General features: G+C 30.7%; 2 pseudogenes; both read left to right on the forward strand.

Moving 5' to 3' along the window:
- The first annotated feature begins 3,519 nt into the window (after window positions 1-3,519).
- On the forward strand, window positions 3,520-23,513 carry LOC137815956 (uncharacterized; annotated as a pseudogene).
- On the forward strand, window positions 4,216-22,367 carry LOC137815330 (uncharacterized; annotated as a pseudogene).
- Window positions 23,514-24,803: the final 1,290 nt, after the last annotated feature.

Consider the following 24,803-nt stretch of genomic DNA (forward strand, 5'->3'; position numbering starts at 1 on the left):
GCACTAGAGGATGTAGTTGTTGTGCAGCAAACCAATATAATTCTAGAATTTTTATTCTAATGTCCATTTTGTGGATAAAATTTATTCTGCTTAATATTGCTTAGTGTTTTTTAGTTATGAATTTTTGAGTAAATACATTCTAAAATATGTATAGATTTTATCATTTCTTTCACTCAATACATTTATATTTTTTTTATTTTACTTAAAAATAATACAAATTGAAAAATGTTAAATAGCATAAAATATTTTTTTCTAAGAACTTTGAAATAGCAAATTGAAAAATAATGAAAAGCATAAAAAATAATTTATGTCGACATTTATAATTTTTGTACTTTATTAAAAAATAATACAAATTGAAAAATGTTGAAAAACATAAAATAATTATTTATCACATTTGAAAATAACAAGATTCCATTTTTTAAAATTTAAAATAATGAAAAATTAAGTATAATATTATAATAATATCAAATAATATGAACATAAGAATATTAAACTTGAAAATAAATTCAAATAGAAAAGATTATGTGGACATTTATAATTTTTATAACTTTTGTACTTTAATAATAAATTATACAAATTGAAAAATGTTGAATAGTATAAAATAATTATTTATCAACTTTGAAAATAACAAAGATTCCATTTTTTAAATTAATGAAGAATTAAGTATAATAATGTAATAATATCACATAATATGAACATAAGAATATTAAACTTGAAAATGAATTCAAATACAAAAGATTATATGTAATTGTAATGCTATTTAAGCAAATGGAGGATTAGGTTTGTATAGATAGTGTCAAATCAATTTTGTTTAAAGTCCACCAACAATCAATTAAAGAAATTCATTTTTTTTTCAGCTCATACAAAGTTTTTCTTAAAAGATGCATTTACTTTCCTGCCTTTTTAGGGATTTGACTATTGTTGCAGAGTCCTTACTTTGTCACATCTGCCAATTTCTATCTAAACTTACACCTAATTTTCTTCCTTCACCGCCTCTCTTCCATTTTTTGTTGTTGGTTTTATTACCTTACCTGATGAATATGACTGTGTTCTTTGTTTGTCACATTTGCTCTGTTGTCCCAGCCACCGCTACTTTCATAGGTTTTCCTTTTTTTTCATGTTTGTGAAACTGAATCCACGGTATATCAACCCCTAAGGTACGATTTTTTCGTTCTTTTGTACGCATGGGAAAACAATACTGTATCATGAGATGAAAGTGTTCCTAAACCCCACATTACCTTTTGTTGGAAGTTTGACTCTGAATGTTTTGCTTAGCATAGTGATTTTTTCCCAAACTGTGTTAAACCTTTTCATAGGTTTCCCTTTTCTTTCCATGTTTGTGAAACTGAATCCACTGTATATGAACCCCCAAGGTACGATTTTTTCGTTCTTTTGTACGCATGGGAAAGCAATACTGTATCATGAAATGAAAGTGGTAAGAACTTCGTCATTTCCTAAACACCACATTACTTTTGTTGGATGTTTGACTCAGAATGTTTGACTCAGAATGTTTGTCTTAGCATATTGATTTTTTCTCAAACTGTGTTAAACCTTTCTATGTATATTTTGTTGAACCAAGTGGTGTTCAAGCTTTGAAGAATCCAAACCCTTTGAAGGATGTTGATGTCTTGGCTGAGCTTGCTGTTGCTGTGCTGTTTTAGTTTAGTTCTGGGGTAGTTTGAGTGTTGTAATCCATCCCTTGATTAAATCTAAAGCATAGGCATTCTCAATCTTTTTGAAAGTAAAATGTTTTTCAAACTAAGTTAAAACAACCGATTGTTTTGTCGAAACAACTGATTGTTTATACTTAGATGTTTTGAGAAAAGATTGAAAACTGTTTTTCAAATGGTTGAGCTGTTAAAACCAAAACAACCGATTGATTCGAGGAAACAACCGATTGTTTGTTTTGGGACCATAACAGAAAAACTGTTTTATCTTAGACTGAGCTTTAAATGATTTAACTGCTTACGCTCCAGTCATTAAATGCTTTGACCAATCTTTAAATGCAATTTAAGAGTTGTTAAGATTTGATAACAAACAACATCTTTGAATAAATTCAGAAAAACAGATTTGAGTAACAAGATTTTAAAAAGAGTTTTTGAACTTTTCAAAGAGCTGAGATTGCTTAGAGTTTGTGATTGATCAAAGTGTGTGGAATAGGATTCTGCTTGTATTGATTTCAGATTATCTTCTGTAACAAGTGTAATCCTTGTACTTTGTGAACAAGTTTCGTTTCTGTGTTTGCTGAGATTGGCTGTGTGTTCTTGAGGCAATCTTAGTGTTGGTGTGTTGGCCAAGAAGAGTGTGTGTCTTGAGGTGTTCAAGGTCACTTTCTTGGTTGTGGTGTAAGTGATCAAGGTGTGATTGCTTAGTGGATTTCCTCAGAGGTTTTCTGAGAAGACTGGATGTAGCTCTAGATTTGGAGTGAACCAGTATAAACATCTGTGTGCAATCTCTCTATTCGTAACTCTTTAAATTCAGTTTTGTTTGTTGTTTGCTGGTATAAACAACTGATTGTTTATGTGAAACAACCGATTGTTTTTCTGGTACTGCTATTTTTGATTGTTGTTTTGCAAACTGAATTTCTTATCAATTGTTTCTTGAGATAATTTCATTCTTGTTTTAAAAGTTTGCGAAAACCCTCTTTAAACAATTCACCCCCCCTCTAGTTTAAAGCCATCCATTCTAACATATTTATGACATTTTACCCTTTTCATGATCCTTACATTCTACAATCTTCGCAGGCATCAAGGTTTGTCCTTGATTCTAAATTTGAAAAGTTAATTTTATTAGGTCAAGTTTGTAAGCTTGCAATTTGCGTTTTATAGATAGGTTTCCAAAGCAAGAGTTTTTTTTTTAAAGCAGAAAGGTTCTTTTGCAATTATGCAAAAAACTCATGTCAAGTTTCCATTTTTGGAACATCTTTATGTAAATTTACCAAATTTTTTACTTGGGTTTTCATCTCTTTTACATATTGCATGGATGTCTGTTTGTATAACGTGATATTTTTCTCATTCTAAAGTCAAACAACATTTTCATTAATGGTAATGCTTAAAGTAGAATGATGTTCTTTGGAGTGGAAAAACAATTTTATATCCACGACCTAAAAGTTAAGAATTTTATGATAATGTTAACGTTACAGTAAGTATTAGACCATTTTATGGTTGATTCTTTCAAAAATCTTTTCCTTTTCATGAAACATTGTATAAATCAATAATCATTTATTGTTAATGATTTTCTTTATTTAGTTCTTCTTTGTGTCATAATACTCGTTGTTTTTCTTACTATTCGTACTCATTTTGAAATCTAAATTTTAATTATTTTTTACTTTGTCAAAATAAATAAGAACCGATTCTTCTATATAAATAGATGCGTGGTATGTTCTTTGGAGTCGCATTTAGCATCAACATTTGCAGTCTGCATTTTCCTTTTACTTAAAAAGTCAGGCTTACATTGTCTTTGTTAAGACAAAATACAAATTCAATCAAAGATATCAATCCAGAGAATGAAAATTAGATTATGATAGCAAGAGTAATTCGATTGTGGTTTGTGTCGGACTTCAAGAAAAGCAAGTTTCCATTCTCAATGGAAATGGTGATTCAAGATAAAGAGGTGAACTGTTTTATCATTTCCTTTCTTATTGTTTTGTACTAAATATCAATATCAATTATTCTAATCATGGTTAATCTTGAATCTTCTTTTCCAGGGTGATAAAATTCATGTTTTTGTTAGAAAAACACTAATTTATAAATTTCAAAATCATATTTTTGAGGATAAGGTTTATTCCTTCAATTTCTTTAGTGAGGTAACTAATTCAGGATTTTATAGAACAACCCGTCACAAGTACAAGATTAATTTCAAGTTTGGAACTAAGGTTAGCTATGTAGGTTTGATATCATGTGCAATACCTCAGTACACCCCAATGTCTGTGATAAGAGCCCCTGGTTTTGATACTCATTATTTAGTTGGTAAGTTTACTTATAATGGTTTTGGTTCAACATATTTGTTTCCATATGTGCTTACATATTTTTCTTCTTCCAGATGTTATTGGTTTACTGACCAGTGTAGGCACTGAGAGGGATATTAATAGAACAGGCTCATCAACAAACTTAAATGTGATTTCCATTGAAGTTCATGGGTAAGCTAAAATTTCGTAGTACAACCATTCCAAAATTTGTTTTACATAATTCAAATTTTATTTACAATAGCTTGCGCATGGAGTGTACATTATTTGGCAATTATGTTGATGAACTCAACACATTTTTGTCATCTGGAGAGTTGCAAAATGTGGTCATCAGTTTGCAGTTTGCTAAAGTCAAGATTTTCCAGGGTATGTTTACTCATGAAACTGTAACTTATTTTTTTATTATTCTACTTAAATTTATGTACTTATAACATAATGTATTTTATTTTGATTGTAGACAAGGTTTGTCTACAAAACTACTTGGATTGTATGGAATTAATATATAACTTACAGTCTAAAGAGGCAAACGAACTTAAGAAAAGGTTACTGCAATACGTACTTTGTCATTCAGTACTAGAAAATTATGACACGTTCTAACTACAAATTTAACATTTGTAGGATGATAGAAAATAAAAATTCTCCTACTCAAGGACTCAGTCAGTTGTGTGATTCTGGAAAACATTCTATGTTGATGATGAATTTATCCACTTGATTCCAAGAAACCCTATTCATGGCCTGAAAGATTGCAAGGAGGTATCATTATATTTTTTTTGTCAAAATTTAATTAAATCAATTATGTATGCTTTAACTGCAGAACCTCTTTTTGTTTTCAAGAAAGCACTTTTGTTGTTTTAGCTACTATAAAAAATATTGTAGCTGATGATGAATGGTGGTACACGGCTTGCTTATGCAATAAAGTCGTTTACCAGGATTCGAAAATATTTTTTTGTGAGAAATGTAATAAGCATGTTATGAAAGTGCAACCAAGGTATTCTTCGTAAACGCCATCATTTTTTTTTCATTACTTTCTATATTAGCAAAATCTATTATAATATATTTCTTAACCTTTTATTTATATTTCATATTTCAGGTATAAGCTGAAGGTGCGAGTAATGGATGAGACAGACTCCACCACTTTTGTTCTTTTTGACAGGGATGCAACTACACTGATCAATAAATCTTGTGCGGAATTATTTGAAAGTAATGACAAGGTAATTTTCCAATAATGCATATGTCTGTTGATGCATATATGAAAAGGTTATTGTATAAATTAATATACTATTTTTTTTAAATTTCTAGAACGCTGACTCTGGTGTACTGCCCAAAGAATTTGGTCTTTTGATAGACAAAGTCGTGTTGTTTAAAGTTGGTTGTGTTAAAGATCAATCTAATAGGTTTGACCAATCATTTCGTGTAAAAAAAATTGTACTGATGAGAGTATTATCCAAAGATTTTCTCATGGTGGTTCTTAAAGTGTGGTATTTATTTTTATTTTATTTTATTATATTTTGTGTTGCATTTTATTTCTAAATTAATTATGTATATCTTTTAATTTAATTTTTATGTTGTCAAGGAACCTCATACTTAGAAGAAAAGACTCTACAGTATTAAAAATGTCGAACAAGACGATTCCTCTGTAGAAGTTCCTCAGGTATTTTATATTTAAATGATTAGTTTAAAAAACTAAATCTTACTAATATTTCTACTTCATGTTGCAGGATTTGTTTAAATTTTTTTCCAATGAAGTTGTTGAATTGCATTTTGAAACTGTTGATTTAGCGAGTGACAGTCAGTTAAGTGCTGAAGTGGTTCATCCAGGGCTTAAAAGAATTGTAATAATTATTATTTCATTATTGTTTAATAAGATACTTGAACGACAATGGTGTAGCAATAATTACAGTTAACATAATTATCTTATCTTCTATTCATGATTGACTATTTTATTATTTATTAATTTTTAAATAATATTTTTTTTTATATTTTTTCTTATTATTCATTATTAATTATGTATTGATTTTCTTGAACTGAAACGACATGTTGTTTGAGACAATGGATATCAAAGGGTCACGACTGATATTTGGCTATAAATACGTAAGAAACTTGACTTTTCATTACTCAGAATGCTAGTCTTTTCTTCTATTTACGTTTCTATATTACTGTTGCCTAATTCCTTCACTCTCCATTGTTTATTATTCACTTAGATGGTTTATACTGCTAAAGAAATTCATGAACTTGATACACGAGGTCTTTTTTGTTCAATGTACATCCACGGACAAGTATGTAGTTTATTTTATTTTTCTTCAATACCTACTTTTTTCATCAATGCATTTTGTTGACTTCTTTTATTTTTCACAATGGATAGAGTGGTTATGTTGATCGTGCATTCACTGTTGAGTTTCAAGGAGAATTTGCTAAGGAGTGGATCCTCGCAGATAGTGCAGGGAACGTCCATACAGTATATTATAACCAAGATCTATTGTCTCTCCAAATTTTGGATGAATGGTCGAATTTGAGTTCCTTTTATGGCTTTAAAGGCGACCACTCTATACTCTTCCATTATGGTGGTCTAAGTTGTTTCAATATAACTGTTTTTATGGGAGTGATATGTGAAATTGGTGTTAATCGTTATTTGAAGGAAGTTCAAAGAAGGGAACCACTGACCAAGGGTCCCTTTGAACATTTTGACATTACGTTGTCTTCTTTTCATATCAAAGGAAATTTTTTGGTTAGTTTAAGAATATTTTCTTTTAAATGCTTTGGTTTATATTGTATTGCTTTTCTTCAATACTTACTCTCATTTTGTTGAAGGATCTGCGCGGCGCATTTGCAGAATATCTTCTGAAAACGAAATTCAGAAACGTTACGCTACATGGGCTGCTACATGATGTTCAATGCAAAGTGTTAAGAGGAAGGTTTCCTTCAACAAACATCAAATTTGGCAGGGGCTGGAAATTTTTTTGTAGTCTTCATTCCTTTTGTGAAGAACACAAAATTATATTTGAATGTCATATGATGATGCCTTCTTCTGATATCAGGGTTCTGCTACTCATGAAAAGTCACTATAAAAGACAGGCCAAACTCTATAATTAGATTTCTTAATGTTTTTGGATAATCCTTTCTATTGTTTTGAAAGGAGAAAAACTTTTTACTTTTTGTGGTTTACTTAAGTTTCCCTTTGTTGAAAACCAGAACAATTTATTATTATTAATGTTTATGTTTATTTTATTGTTATTATGTTTAATGTTTATCTGATTTCATTTAGTATTATTTGTTCTATGTTTTACTTCAAACTTTCATTCATTATTAAGCGTGTCTATAATGTGTTAGCATTGTTTCATATGCTTAATATTATAACAGTTGCCAGTACATTAAACTCAGATATCTTTCATTATTTTTTACCTGGTATTAATTTGGTTTTAATATATTGTGCAATTGTGATTGTTATTATATTATTCATTAGTAATCACCCAGTGATGTATTAAATCCTTTGATTGTTTTGACGTGTTTTGGCATACATTTTGACTTCTGTTATATGGACTTTTAAATTTCTTTTGTTTCTATGAGCACTATATGTTTTTATTAATATTTGATCATTTGTCATTATATATTTCATATATTTGATTTCAATTTATATCAAAGAAGGTGGTCGCATAGTTTAATATGCTTTTCACCTAAAACATGTTTCTGTTAAGGAACAAACATTTCTCTTTTATCCATTTTACTTTAAATGTGTTTCTATAATGTAATTAATTATACTTTTTACATAATTCTTTTTAATTGCAGAAATTAGTGCAAGATCTTTTTGGAAATGTACCTACATGATGAACTTCGTGGCCAACAATAAAATTTACATATATAATTTTTATTGAAATATCAAATTAGCAAATAATTGTAATGTAAATGTTATGGGGACAATTAATTAGTTCCTTTTTTCTTTTATAATTCATGTACTATTTACAATGTAAACTAATATAATCTGATCATGAATTGTTTAATAGTTATTTACTATATTTAATATTTAATTTGAATTTGACTTATTCACATTTGAAGTAAATTTGTCTTTATGAACAATTTCTAATTTATATTAATTATTATAATTATAATAATGATGATTAAATATAGTAAATTGTGTATGAAATTTTAGATTAATTTTTTTTATCTATGAAATTTTATATACCATCAAAGTATTGTCTGAAATTTCAAATTACTTGAACAAATTACTTTTTAAATTTATTTTAAAAAATTATAATAATATAATAATATTACAGACACTTTAAAAAGTAACAAAATTAATCATCAAAATCAAAATAATACAATTTTCAAATTTTCAAATTAAAATAAAATTAATTTGAAAATTATTTTACTTAAAATAATAATGATAAATAAAAAAGGTAGACATTGGAACTTTCTGGAAACACAAAATAAACCATTGGGTATCCTAACCTTACTTCCCAATTCATTATTCACTTTTCATCTCTTGGAATTTCTATATTGAAAGCAAAGTTATGTTTTTTTCCAACAGAGAAGCCTTTGCTGCAAATATGTCTGTGCTTCCATCCTTTCTTTCAGATTGACTTACTTCCTTTCTCTATCTTAGCAGAATCTGGTGGGTTTTGTGTTTTACATTTCTAATTTGTTAATGCTTTATTCTTGAGCTCTACAACATAAGACCCTATTTCTCTTTTATTTTGACATGAGAATAAGGATGTTAGTATCATACCCACTTTAGAGGTATGCATGGTTTCGGAAGTGAAAGTAATTTTCGTTCTTTGTTGATTATGCATACAAATATTAATTAAAGTTCTATTTTTTACATGCATTTAGTTCACATAATTAAGGTTAAAGCATTTATCTTCCATGATTTTTGTTTGTTCATTTATCTTTTCCTGGAATTAGGCATTACAACACATTTATTGAAATCGACAATGTAAGAAAACGGGAGCTTTTGTGGGTCGTTGACAAATTTTAGGGTTTCTTACAAGGGTTCCTTTTTTGGGTTAAATAGAAGAGCGCTTTTTGAATTGTCCAGAACAAACATACATAAAGTTTTCATTTTTTTGCTTACTACGATTCTCAAAATAATGCTATCCATGTTTAAAATGTTGTGCTTTCATCTTTTTGATAACTAATTTGGACATTCTTTTGTTGAACCAAGTGTGTTCAAGCTTTGAATAATCCAAACCCTTTGAAGGTTGATGAAAGGCTGCATGTGCTTGTTGTTGCTGAGCTGTCTTTAGATAGAATCTGGGGTAGATTAATTGTATGCATCCACTCTTGATTGAATCAAAAGCATAAACATTCTCAAACCTTTTAAATGAAAAGTGTTTTTCAAACTAAGTGAAAAACAACCTGTTGTTTTGTCGAAACAACCGATTGTTTTATACTTAGGTGTTTTTAGAAAGGTTGAAAATTGTTTTTGATGGTTGACTTGCAGTCAAACCAAAACAACCGATTGATTCGTGGAAACAACCGATTGTTTGTTTTGGGACCATAACAGAAAATTGTTTTGTGCTTTGACTGAGCATTAAATGATTTTCTATCTGTTTACACTCCAGTTTTTAATGCTTTGACCAATCTTTAAAAGCAATAAATAGTTTGTTAAGATTATGTAACAAACAACAACTTTGCTTTAATAGAAAAACATATTTGAGTTTTTCATAAGACAGATTTTGGCTTAAGAGAAAAAGTTGAGAATTGCTTAGAGATTGCATTTGATCAAAGAGTGTGAGATAGGATATTTATCTTGTATTGATTTCAGATCTTTTCTGTAACAAGTGTAATCCTTTGTACTTTGAAAGAAACTTTGTATGTATAGCTGAGAAGTGTTGTGTGTTCTTGAGGGGATTAAGATCAACATTCTTAGTGGTGTTGTGCTGGACCAAAGGAAGTGTGTGTCTTGAGGGGATCAAGGTCACTTCTTTGGTTGTGTTGTAAGTAATCTAGGGTTGATTGCTTAGTGGATTCCCCAGTGGTTTCCGGGAAGATAGGATGTAGCTTTGGGTTAAGAGTGAACCAGTATAAACCTCTGTGTGCATTATCTCTATCCTTAATCTCTTTAAATTCAGTTTTTATATTTGTGAACTGGTATAAACAACCGATTTTTTCTGCGAAACAACCGATTGTTTTTCTGGTGCTGTGCTTATTTGCTTTGTGTTTTGGCAAACTAAATTCCGATTCAAGTGTTTCTCGAAGTAATTTCATTCTAGACTTAAAAGTTTGCGAAAACCCTCTTTAAACCATTCACCCCCCTCTAGTTTAAAGCCATACATTCTAACAATTGGCATCGAGAGCTTGGTTCTTGAAATTTATTAAGTGTGATCCTAAAACTGTTTTTTAATGGCTGATAGACTACCTTTTGGGGAATGTGCTTCAATCAACAGACCACCTCTGTTTTGTGGTTTGAACTACCAATTTTGGAAAGTCAGAATGAAAATATTTGTGGAATCACTTGACAAAGGTATTTCGGATGCAATTGAAAATGGTCCTTTTGTCCCAAAATTTGAAAAAGATGGATCTTCCATTGAAAAGCCTTGGTCTCAATGGACTGATTCTGAAAGCAAGAAGGCAAATTTGATTGAATTGCTAAAAACATAATAACCTCTGCCTTGAATTCAGATGAGTTTTTCAGGGTCTCTCAATGCAAATCAGCAAAGGAAATGTGAGACACCTTGAAGGTAACTCATGAAGGTACGAATGAGGTGAAGAGAGCTAGAAAGCATACTCTAATCCAAGAGTATGAAATGTTCAGAATGCTCAAGCGTGAGACAATTGCTGAAGTCCATAAAAGATTCACGCACATCATCAATCATCTCATGAGCCTTTGACAAGACCTTAGAAAAGGAAGAGCTAAACATCAAGATTCTCAATGTCTTGATAGAGCTTGGCAACCTAAGGTAACTGCAATATCTGAATCTAAAGATCTAACATCATTGAGTATGACTTCTCTGTTTGGCAAGCTTAGGGAACATGAGTTAGAGATGAATCGACTCAATGTTCAAGAAAGCGAAAACAAGCATGTAAGGAGTATTGCCTTAAAAGCTGTCAAGCACAAAGGCAAGCAAGAATCCAGTGATGATAGTGATGAAGAGAACCTTAGTTTGCTATCCAGAAAGTTTATCAAATTCTTGAAAAGGAACCGCAACAAAGACAACAACAAGGAAAGGTATGGAAACAAAAAATCCAATGATTTTAATTTCAATAACTATACTTGTTTTGGTTGTGGTAAGCAAGGGCACATAAAAGCAGATTGCCCAAATAAAGAAAGCAAGGAGAAGAAGTCAAGCTACAAAGAAAAGAAGGGAAAGACAAAAAGAGCCTACATAGCTTGGGATGAGAATGAAGTATCCTCATCAAGCTCATCATCTAGTGAAAAAGAAAGGGTAAATATATGCTTGATTGCTGAAGAAGATAATGAGTCTTGCAGCTCAAGTGAAGTAAGTTCATGTGCTTCTTTAAATGAACAAAATTATAGTGAATTGCTTGAAGCTTTTCAAGAAACACATGATGAAGCTAATCGATTGGTTCTTTCAAACAACCGATTGAAAGAACTTAACAGCTGGCTTGAAAAGAGAGTGAAGGCACTTGAAAAAGATCTGGAAAAGTCAAAAAGGGATTTTAAAAATCTGGAAAATCATTGCAAAAACTCTTCTTGCAAGTGTGACACTCTCATTTGTGAAAATTGTGAAAACCTTGAAAAGAAAGTTCATTATCTTGTTAATACTGTGGATAAGCTTTCGAAAGGAAAATCTAACTTTGAGAATGTCTTGGCATCTCAAAACTGTGTTTTTGGAAAAGCTGGTTTAGGTTTTAATCCACAAAACAAACAAGATAAGTTTTCAATTTTTTTTTCAAGAAAGCCAGTAAAACAACCGATTGTTAAGTCGAAACAACCGGTTGTTACATGCTTTTACTGCATGAAGAAAGACCATTCGGTTAGATTCTGCAAAATAAGAAAGTTTTCAGTTCCTAGAGGCTTCATGAAACGAATTCCTAAAGGTTGTGAGGTTTCAAATGAGAAAAAGAAACCAAATGGACCCATATTTGTAAGGGGACCAAACCTTGTTGCTTGAATTCATTTTTATGCAGGAAATGTAGAGAAATATGAGGGACTGAGTCATCTGATCAAGTTCTTGGAAGAAAAAGATTAACATTGAAGCTGAATCAATGTTCTGTATTTGTCCAAAGGTTCTCAACAAGTCAAAAGAGGCTTCTTGATCAAAAGCAAATGGCTCAATGAAGGAACATCATAAAGGATAAGACCTTTCTTATCTCTATCTTTAATTCCTGTTTAAGTCATATTCATGCTTAAATAGCTCTTTTAAAATGTTCAAATTCATCTGCTTTGAACCCTTTCTGGTCATGATTAAAAATTCAAAATCAGTTTTACTGTTGCAGAAAAACAACCGATTGTTTCCTCGAAACAACCGATTGTTTTGTGTCTGACTGCACTGTGAAGAAATGAATTTAATTTCTTTTTTGAATTTCTGTCTGTTGCAGATCACATTTATGAAAGAATCCTTGGTCAATGAAGTTGTGTTGAAAGCTGATCACGTTCAGAAAGAAGTTACAACAAGTCATAAAGGAATATATTCCAAAATCTTGAAAATTTAAGAGCTTTTATGACTAGTCAAAGATCACATGTGATGACCATGTGATTTTCTGCTTTTTCTGACGTTTTCTGTGCAGTGAATCTGGAAGATGAGACATCTGAGGTGGTTTAGTCAACTCAAGAGATGAACAATGACTCTCTTAGCAAGATGAGATTCACCAAAATAGGTGGCAAATGAGTGAGCAAAGATGGTGACCATGGTGCCTCATCAAGTGCTGCTGCTAATCTTGATGAAGAAAAGCATGCTGCTGACATGGACTTTCACCATGAAGAGCAACCTGAAACAAATCATGGTGCTGGAACAAGTGCAGGGAATCAGTGAGATGAAATGCCATCCATGTCTTCTTTTGAAATATACATGGTCAATAGGCTTGATGGATTTGCGGAGAATCAAAGAAATCTTCATGATCTGTGTGTAAGCAACTTCCAGAACATTGATAACAGGTTCAACAACATGGATTAACGCTTCATGACATTGGATGAACAAATAAAAGCTGTTCAGAATCATATTTATGATCTACAATATGGCAAAGATGACTAAAGAAGGAAAAACAATCGGTTGATGTCACGGAACTATTGAAGATGGTTGCTGCCCCTTCAAGACATGTGTTTGATGAAGACTTCTATGTACATTTCATGTGTATTTTGCTTTGCTTTAAGTATGTCTTAGGTAGTGCTTAGAGGTTGTTTAAGAGTGGGCTTTTTGCTGAGTAACTCACCTCATAACCACTGGCCATGTGATAAGAACAAGCATAAGATTTCTTAAACTGTTTTTCACATGTTTTACAAAAAAAACACGTTTACTGCATAAAAATAAATCTGTTATTTTCTAAATAAACAGATTCATTTTTAAACTGATGCCTTGGCTAAGTCTTGTGAAAATTAGATTTTCTTGCATCATATATTTTGACTAAGTCTTCTACCTTTCAAAACGACTGTGTTTAAATAGTTAAGCTTTTCTGTTTTCGTTTTGAAAAATAAATCTTTTCATCTGTAAATGAATAGATTCATTTTGTCTCTGGTGCCATGTCTAGCTTAAACGTTTTTTCAGTTTTATCCCTGCACCAGAATGGTTGACTAAGTCTCCTTCTTAACAAATTTTCTAACTGTTTTTTGAAAATAAATCTGTTCATTTTATTTTCAATTTGTTCATTTTATAACAGCTTCAACTGTTTTTCAAAAATCTGTTATAAGTTGGTTTTCTATAAAATGAAAACTTGTTTCTGAGTTCAACAATCGTTCACACATTTCAGAAAACAAGTTTTACAACAGAGAATTAAGAGTTTACAAAGAATTAGCATTTGTTCTTCAAAGATTTCGAAAATCACAAAGTGCTTGTTCTTGTTTGGTTCCAAAAGCTTGGTGTGAGGTGCTGCTACTGTTCTAGCAATCTTGTCTACTGGTTTAAGGCAGATTTCTGCATCCTCAATCAGGTGTAGTCGTTTCACTTTTCATTTCTTGTAAAAGTTTGGTTGTACACTCTTCTTGATAGGGTTTCTTGAAGAGTGTGTGTGTGCTGAAATAGGTTTTTCAGCAAGTGTACCTAAGTTCTTGTAGGTTTCAAGAACAGTGGGATTTGTGTTGTTTGAATTGTGATTTAGTGAATTTCACCTTGGTTTAGGTGAAGACTGGATGTAGCTCAGTTGAGTGAACCAGTATAATTGCCTTGTGTTCATTCTCTCTCAATCTCTGCACTTAAGTTTCTGCATAATTGTTAAAACAACAAAGAAATAAATCTGTTCAATCAAAAATAAATCTGTTCTTTCTGGGCTCGGTTCATATTGTTCTTAATTTGTGGAAAACTGTTTGATTTCAAGAAGAACACTTATAATCTGTTAAGAGCCACTAGAACAGGTTGATTGTAATAGATTACTCAATTAATTGTCAAGCCTTTAATTGAACCTAAATCTTTTTGCTTGGAATTGAAGCTTGCTGTTTTTTTGTGATTCACTGTTTCTCAATCTAATATCAGTGTGTGTGCATCTGGAAAATCTATCTGCATAATCTTGTGATTAACCTTGCTGTATAAACGCCTTTCAAACACACAAACAGTGCCAAAATAAATCTGTTCATTGTCACATAAATCGATTTATTTTCTGTAAACTGTGGTAAACACTGTTTCTGCGAGAAACTTTTAAAAGGTCAATTCACCCCCCCTCTTGAACTTTGACACTATTAAACCCAACAGGAACAACCGATTGTTTTTTGGGCTTGTATCAGTTTTTCTGCTTCTGCTATTTAATTATGTATTATCTAGAACAATTATCTTTATATCTCTTCTTTTTGTCTATTTGTGAAGACAAATAGGAGGAGATTTATGGTGTGTGTTGTTGTTTTCGTTATCTTCTATTTATGCAAAACTCTATAGTGTGTATGGTTGTTTAAAGAAAGCCTTATAGGTTTTTCTGCTCTGATATTTTGCTCTGATATACTGTTTCTGTTTCTGTTCTAACCCTATATCAGAAGTATTGTGCTTTGCTCAAAACTGTGTCTTGCAGGAACTGCTTCAGATTCAATCAAATCCAACACAAGCAATCAGGGATTTTTCTTCATCAAATAGGGGGAGATTGTTGAACCAAGTGTGTTCAAGCTTAGAATAATCCAAACCCTTTGAAGGTTGATGAAAGGCTGGATGTGCTTGTTGTTGCTGAGCTGTCTTTAGATAGGATCTGGGTTAGATTAATTGTATACATCCTCTCTTGATTGAATCCAACGCATAAGCATTCTCAAACCTTTTAAATGAAAAGTTTTTTTTCAAACTAAGTGAAAAACAACATGTTGTTTTGTCGAAACAACCGATTGTTTTATACTTAGGTGTTTTTAGAAAGGTTGAAAACTGTTTTTGATGGTTGACTTGCTGTCAAACCAAAACAACTGATTGTTTGTTTTGGGACCATAACAGAAAACTGTTTTGTGCTTTGACTGAGCATTAAATGATTTTCTAACTGTTTACACTCCAGTTTTTAATGCTTTGACCAATCTTTAAAAGCAATAAATAGTTTGTTAAGATTATGTAACAAACAAAAACTTTTTTTAATAGAAAAACAGATTTTAGTTTTTCATAAGACAGATTTTGGCTTAAGAGAAAAAGTTGAGAATTGCTTAGAGATTGCAATTGATCAAAGAGTGTGAGATAGGATATTTATCTTGTATTGATTTTAGATCTTTTTTGTAACAAGTGTAATCCTTTGTACTTTGAAAGAAACTCTATGTGTATAGCTGAGAAGTGTTGTGTGTTCTTGAGGGGATCAAGATCAACATTCTTAGTGGTGTTGTGCTGGACCAAAGGAAGTGTGTGTATTGAGGGGATCAAGGTCACTTCTTTGGTTGTTTTGTAAGTAATCTAGGGTTGATTGCTTAGTGGATTCCCCAGTGGTTTCTGGGAAGACTAGATGTAGCTCTGGGTTAAGAGTGAACCAATATAAACCTCTGTGTGCATTATCTCTATCCTTAATCTCTTTAAATTCATTTTTTATATTTGTGAACTGGTATAAACAACTGATTGGTTTTGCGAAACAACCGATTGTTTTTCTGGTGATGTGCTTATTTGCTTTGTGTTTTGGCAAACTGAATTCTGATTCAAGTGTTTCTCGAAGTAATTTCATTCTAGACTTAAAAGTTTGTGAAAACCCTCTTTAAACCATTCACCCTCCCTCTAGTTTAAAGTCATACATTCTAACATCTTTAAGGTTATTCTTTACAAATAATTGCCACTTTAAATCTGTTTTGTATTCAACCTGACAACTATATTTACTTGCAGGTGGTTTGTTTCTAAAGTCAAACAAGAATTTCATTAATGGCAATGCTTAAAATAGAAAGACATTCTTTTCAATAGAAAAGCAAATTTGTTTCCACAGTTTAAAAGTTAAGTTCCCATTTTTTATATCCACTTGGATTCATGCATTACATTCTCTTCATTGAAAACTGATACTGCCTAAATTGCTAATTCAGTTTATTGTTCTTATTATAATTTTTTAATTAGGTTATATTTTGAAATGATGGACAAGAGTACAACTGGGTTCCCTGGTGAAAGGTAACTTTTTTAATTTAAGAACATCAACAATTAAATATAGTTTTATTAAAACCATATATGCTCTTTAAAGAAGTTGCATGTCTAACTTTTTTTATTAATGATCCATGAAATTAAATATTATATTTGGTTTTTGGTATTAGTTATACTCAATTAAATGTTTAATAGATTTTTGTTTTTAACTTCATATCCTTTAAAAATTTATTAACTTCTTACTCTGACATGTATATATTTTGCACAGTAACTAATCCGATAAGTATTTTTATTAAATGTATTATGGCAAAAGTATCGAGACATAAGGAACTAATGTTCCTCCAAATCTATTAAAAAATTTTGCGGCAAAAGAAAGATAGTGTAGACACTAAGTAATTATAACAATAGGATTTGTTTACCTGAAAATAGTTTGTTCTGAGTACAATACTCTCTGAAGTTATGGAGGAACTGAGGCCAAAGTTTGCTACAAGAAACAGACTTGGTTTCCATTCTCAGGCAAACGATAATGTATCACGGAATACAACTACATTTATATTTACGTTTCTGAGTCATATATGTTCTTCATTGTCTTTCTTAACATGCACATCAATGTAGTTTTTATCGTAAATATTATTTCTTACCCAAAATAATGAGAAAACAGTTTATGATACAAAATACTTCAAATATTTTTTTTTTCTGTTTCCACCAAAGAAATCCAGTTTTTTTTTTTAATTATAGCATCAAAATTTTTACTTTTGTTGTTATTTCCAATACAAGTAATTCCAAATGGAATACCATTAACTCAGATAACCATTTCAACTTGAATGTATATAATAGAATGTATTGCTATTTGCAGAACACGTCATTCCCAACAGAGAACCGTTAATTGAGATAACCAATGGTAAGTTGATTTTTTTTTTTTGGTTTTGGTTTAAATGGTAAATCTTTGTGTATACTTTTTACTTTATTTTATAATTTATTTTGTTTAGTTTGTCATCCTGAAAATGCAGCAAATGGAAGAACAACGAAATATGATCATCAAAATCAGAAAGCAATATCCTTATCTGGGAGAAGCCTTGGTAAACTTAATTTTATCTATTTTTTTAGTTTAAACTAATGTATGTTATTTATAATTTTTTTAACTAATTACTTTTGTTTTAGTTTTGGATCTCGATGATGCAAACTATGCCACAAGAAAAAGAAAAAATATACAGTTTGAATTGTGCAATACAAATATCAAAAGACCAGGTACTATACCTCTCTTTATATTACATTTACAGTTAAAATTAATTTAAACTATTCAATCAATTCATTTGTAACAATGGCATTTCGTTTTGTTTAACTGTCACACTATGTCATTGAAGGTAATTACCTCTTAAGTTTGTTAATTACATTATGTTCTTACGATGAATTGTGTACTAATTATAGTATTATAGTACTGAAGATAATTCACATCACTGATTTGAAATTATTTGTTGTATGTCAAAATATTGCCAACTCAATTCATTATGTTTCTTCTCAATCATCGGTTATTATGGGCAGATATTATCCAGTGTCTGAAAACATGACTCCTAACAAAGAATTCAACAACATGCATTCAACGACAAAAGTAGTGTCATCACTGAGAACAATTACTAATGGACAAAGTAGCCTTACAGAAGACCTTTATGGTGATTTCATAACTCCTCATTTACTTAGGTTGATTACAATTGATACTGATTGTACAAAGTTAAACATATACTAATATAGAAACATGTTATTTTGTTTTTTATTAATCCAAATGTTTTCAAAGATACATGAGGAAATAATAAAAACTTAATTGCTAGATTGTGCAAAAAATATCACCCAGGAAGAGGTACTACAATTATAAATTTAAAAAATGAATGATTTTCATACATTTATGACCAAAAGTAAATACAAATTATATTGACTTTGTAACTTACCAAATGTTTTAATACTTATTAACTGCATTTTTGAACATATTTTCTATAGGTAATTACAATCGAGGAAGTGTAGTTAATAACACAATAAGCTTAGATAACAAGTCCAGTAAATACGGTGTTGAAATCCTGCAATCAAGGATTAAGAGCTTGAATTTTGAAGATGTGAAAAATGAAGCAAATAATGGTAATAACACAATGTGGTTAGATAACAGGTCCAATACATATAGTGCTCAAGCCCTGCAATCAGTTACCAAGACCTTGAATTTTGAAGAAGATGAGCAAAATGAAGCAAATAATGGTAATAAAAAAAGTTTAAATGTTAATTTTAAATTAGTTAATTACTTCAAAAGAACTTTGATTTAATGTGTTTTGTGTCCAGATGAGAGCATAAAAGTTTACACTTCTGAATTGTATTCAAAAGTTGAAAATGAAGGTGCATGTCTCTAACTTTAACTTTTGTATTCAAATTAAATGCATTAATGTAAAGGTAATGTATAACCTTATTTAATATTTCAATATCTATATTGTTTCATTTGGACAACCTAATATTCAATGTGAATATTGTTTGGCCGAGGTGTGGTATGAAGAAAGATCTCTGAAAGCAAAGACTGGCCTAAAGGTTGATTTTTCTATGTGTTGCCAAAAAGGAAAAGTACAACTACCTTTCCTACAACAACCTCCTAAATTGGTGCTAGAGTTATTAAATGGTCAAGATCCACGAAGCCAACACTATTTACAATATATCAGAAGTTACAATAGTATGTTTTCATTTACTTCAATTGGAGGAAAAGTTCACTCTTCGGAAAATGATGGGTTTGGGCCTCCTCAATTTATTCTGCATGGACAAAACTATCATAGGATTGGAATCTTACTCCCTGATAGTGGAGAAACGCCCAAGTTCACACAACTTTACATATATGATACTCAAAATGAAGTCTCAAACAGAGTATCTCACTTTGGGTATGTGTTACATTAGGTTAGTTTATTTTCAGGAAATTCATTTATAAAATCATTTTGAATTAATTATTTATTTAAATTTTACGTAGGTCCAATTTGAAAGAGTTGAAGTTTGATAAATCATTGATTCAAGATCTTACCAAGATGTTGATGATAACAATGTTTTGGCAAAATGTTTTAGAAGGGTCAAAGATTTTGTAAATTCTGATGTACATTCAGATTTTGGATTGAGGTTATTTAGACATTGGTTCAAAGATCCAAGAGTGTAAATACCCCTACAACTGATGAGATAGCAGCGTTAATTGTGGGTGATATGAGCAACATGGATGTAGGACGAGATATCATAGTGAAAAAAATTTCTGGACAATTGTTTAGGTTGCATGAGAAACATACAACCTTCATCCCATTACAATATCCTTTAAAATTCCCCCTTTGGAGAAGATGGGTATCAATAAGATATTCCAATACGTAATTCTGGAAGTAATAGCAAAGAACGTAAAAGAAGTCGTATATCGTTAAGAGAATTCATTGCATTTAGAATTCAAGAAAGAAGTGTTGAGTTTGGAAATATAGTCCATTCACGTCGATTGTTTCAACAATTCTTGGTTGATGCATATACTATGGTTAAAGCTCAAAGATTGTCGTTCATAAGAGGAAACCAAAAAACAATATGTTGTGATATTCTTCACGGTGTACGAGAGGCAATGAATAGAGGAGAAACAAATTCTTCTGCAGTTGGGAAGCGTATAGTTTTACCTGCATCATTTACAGGAGGAATGAGGTACATGTTCAACAATTGTCAAGATGCAATGGCAATTTGTAAAAGGTTTGGATATCCTGATTTATTTATCATTATTACCTGCAATGTAAATTGGTCTGAAATACGTGAGTTTGTTACATCAAGAGGATTAACTTCTTCTGATAGGCCAGACATAGTTTGCAGAGTATTCAAGATGAAATTAGATCAAATGATGGTTGACTTAAAAAAAGATGAATATTTTGGCAAAGTTAATGCAGGTAATGACATTAATCCATATTTTAAAATTTCGTTGAGGTTTTATGCATTATAATTCAAACAATTTCTATCTTATTATAGGTATGTACACTGTGGAATTTCAAAAAAGGGGTTTGCCTCATGCCCACATATTATTGTGGTTGGATGGAGAGAAAAAGTTAAGAACTCCAACAAACATTGATGGAGTAATTTCAGCATAATTACCACATGCAGATTTATATCCTAAATTGTCAAAGGCAGTTGCAACATACATGATACATGGTCCATGCAGAGCCGCTTGATTTTCCTTACCTTGCATGACTAACGATACATGTTCAAAATTTTACCCAAAGAAATTTAAATTGTTGACTACTATTGATGAAGATGGATATCCATGTTACAGACGTCGAGATAAAGGAATATTCATTCTTAAAAATGAAATTAAGTTAGACAATAGAAATGTTGTCCCATATAGCCCATTGCTACTACTAAGGTACCAGGCTCATGTTAACACGAAATATTGCAACAAATCCAATTCAATCAAGTATTTTTTTAAATATGTCAACAAAGGTCCAAATAGAGCAAATTTGAAAATTATTAATCCTTAGAAAGACTCTACTGAGACACCAGTTATAGATTAAATTAAACAATATTATGATTGTAGATATATATCTCCCTGTGAAGCTGTGTGGAGAATATTTGCCTTTGACATTCATCATAGATGACCTCCAGTTCAAAGGTTGACTTTTCATCTGTTATACGAGCAAGCCATTCTATTTAAAGACAATGAAGATATTGCATACAAATGAACATAAAAGAACAATGTTTTTAGCTTGGTTTGAGGCTAATAAAATCTATCCAGAGGGGAAAATTTTGACTTATTCTGAATACCCTAACCATTTTGTGTGGATGGCAGAACAAAGAGAATGGAAACCAAGGAATATGGGAGTTAATATTGGAAGACTTACATATATTCTTCCTGGCTCAGGGGAATTATATTATTTCAGGTTATTGTTGAATTTTAAAAAGGGTTGTTGTAATTATGATAACATCAAGACTATTAATGGTGTAATTTACAAAATGTATAAAGAGGCTTGCTATGCAATGGGGATATTGGCAGATGATAAAGAATTTATTGATGCCATTATAGAGGCCAGCAACCTTGCTTCAGGAACTCAATTGAGAAGATTGTTTGTTACACTGCTACTCATGAATACTATGTCTAGACCCGAGGAAGTTTGGAACAAAACTTGGAAATTGTTATCTGATGACATTGTATACAAAAAAAAGAAAAAAGTTTAACCTACCAGGTATAACTTTCTGTTTTCCTCAAACTTTATAACATATTATTTTGTTCAAGATATGAAATGTTGTTGTTTTTCTAGGTCTTACAATTGAAGATGATCAAATTCAAAACCTTTGTCTTCTACAACTAGAAGACTTATTGATTTCTAATGGTAAATCTTTAAAAGACTTTAACAGTCTTTCACAACCTATTCATTCAGATTCTTTTATTTATGAGAATAGATTCATTATTGATTAATTAAATTATGAAAAGATACAAATGTCTGAAATTCATTTTTCTCTTTTTCAATCTCTAAATGCGGAGCAACTGGTTGTGTATGAGAATATAATGATAGCAGTACTGTCACAAGTTGGCGGTTTTTTTTCCTATACGGGTATGATGGCACAGGAAAAACCTTTATGTGGAAAATTTTCTCTACTGCAATTAGATCAAAAGGGTTGATTGTGTTAAATGTAGCTTCTAGTGGTATAACTTCTTTGTTACTACCTAGAGGAAAAACAACTGATTCTACGTTTTGCATTCCTTTGTTAATAAATGAACATTCAACCTGCAACATACATCAAGGAAGTTTTCGTGCCAAATTGTTGATTGAAACTAAATTAATTATATGGGATGAAGCTCCAATGATCAATAGGTTCTGTTTTGAAGCTCTGGATATAACTCTAAGGGATGTCATGACGACTGTAAGTGAAGAAAATGCTCTTAAACCTTTTGGTGGCAAAGTCATTGTCTTGGGAGGTGATTTTAGGAAGATATTGCTTGTTGTAAAAAAGGGATTAAGATATGACATTGTGAAGGCAATAGTGAACTACTCAGAATTGTTGAAACATTGCAAAGTCTTCAAAGTTACAGAAAATATGAGATTAAACAGTGAAAAATCAAAGCAAACTGCATTAGAAATAAAAGATTTTGCAGATTGGATACTTCACATTGGAGATGGAGATATGGACTTAAATGAGTTGGGACAAGCAACTATTGAAAAACCACAAGACATTCTAATTCTAAATGTTGAACAACCTTTATTGCACTTGGTTGAATTTGTTTATCCAGGGTACATGCTGAATCTGAACTCTGGTGGATTTTTTGATGATGGTGCAATACTGTGTCCTACTACAGAATGTGTGGACCAAGTGAATGACTTCATTCTAACCTTAAACCCCAGAGAAGAAGTTACTTATTCAAGTTCAGACTCCCCTTGCCAATCTGATCAACAAGAAAATGCTCAAGCTGAGTGGTTTACAACTGAATTTTTGAATGATATAAAATGTTCCAGAATTCCTAATCACAGTGTTAAATTAAAAGTTGGAGTTCCAATAATGCTTCTAAGGAATATTGATCAAGCCAATGGACTTTTCAATGGAACCAGATTACAAGTCATTCACTTGGGGAAAAATGTTATTGTTGCCAAAGTTATTATCGGAAAAAATATTGGCGTTAACATATTAATTCCTAGAATGAATTTGACTCCTTCTGAATTAGGCTTGCCTTTTAAGTTCCAGAGAAGACAATTCCCAATATCTTTGTGCTTTGTTATGACAATAAATAAAGCCAAGATCAAACTCTTAATAAAGTTGGTCTATATTTACCACGTCCAGTGTTTACACGTGAACAATTATATGTTGTTGTTTCCAAAGTAAAATCCAAGAAAGGATTGAAAATATTGATTTTGGATGATGATGGAAATACCACTAATTCAATTACTAATGTGGTTTACAGAGAAATATTTGAAAATGTTTGAAACATAATGTTACAACCATACTTATCAGGTATGAAAATTCTTTAATCGAAAACTATTTATATTTCTCATTTCTTTCTTCTAATATATCTTCTAATATAGGAAAAGGAAACCAATATTTTTTTTTGTATTTACAAGTTTCCTCTTAATTTCCACAGTAAATCTTTCAACATGACTATAATGCATTACAAAGAAAGGTATTCATCTATAACTTCTTAAAAAATTTCATGATTTAAATTGTGTATAATTTTGTTTTGATGAATTTGTTTCTTTGGGAGGGTTTTAATATAGGAAATCCATTGTACTTAGTGAGAAAGAAGGGGATATTCAGTACAAAAAATAGGAAGCTATTATACTTTACACAGGTTCTATATTATAATATTTTACACATGTGTTGTTACATAATGCTTCCTAAATAAAGTGATCAAACTTCAACTCTATTCAGACAGGTATATGGTTCTTTGTTTACAAAAACAAGCAGCATAGTCACCAAAAACCAATAGAACTTTTGCTAATTAAATGTATTGTATCATATTATTCTTTCTTATTTGTTTCATAACTATTAACTTCAGCAGTACATTTCTTTAAACTACTGAGACAAAACCTATGACAGGTACTCAATCATTCTTAATAATTTTCAATATTTCCACGATTCTATTAATTGTCCATTCTTATATTGACATTTCTCATTTATTTATTATTTTTTGCAATGATGCAATTAACATAAGATGCGAATTGAGATGTGTTGACATTAAATACAATATTGATCAATGCTCATATTATAGCACCTAAAGAAAAGCAACTATGTAGTCCATTTTGTATTTTTTTTAGTATGTTTTGTTCTTTTACTGAGTATATTTTCTGTTATAAAGCTTTGAATTTAACCATACATCTTTTTTTATGCAATTTATTTTACATTTCCCATGAAATTGTTGAAAAATTGTTGTATGAATTGAGCCTTAAATAAACTTAGTCAAAAGTAATGAAGTTGATATTTATTCTATAATAGTATTTCTTATAATTCATGAAATATTGCGTTAGGTGACAATTTACTATGTCAAAAGTATTTATTTAATAATATGAAAACATAATACAGTGATTTACAATATTATGCAAACATATGTAGGTGTATATACATTTAAGTTCTGACTTGTTGTTTTTGGAACAATGTGTTTACCATTTTCTATGTGGTTAACATGTATAAGACAGTTACATGAATATATGATTTATAAAATTATTTTTTTTATTCTACCTCATGGATATTGTATATACAAGATTCTGTATGATGCTACA

The sequence above is a fragment of the Phaseolus vulgaris genome, chromosome 1 (assembly GCF_000499845.2).
Source record: "Phaseolus vulgaris cultivar G19833 chromosome 1, P. vulgaris v2.0, whole genome shotgun sequence".
NCBI lineage: Eukaryota > Viridiplantae > Streptophyta > Magnoliopsida > Fabales > Fabaceae > Phaseolus > Phaseolus vulgaris.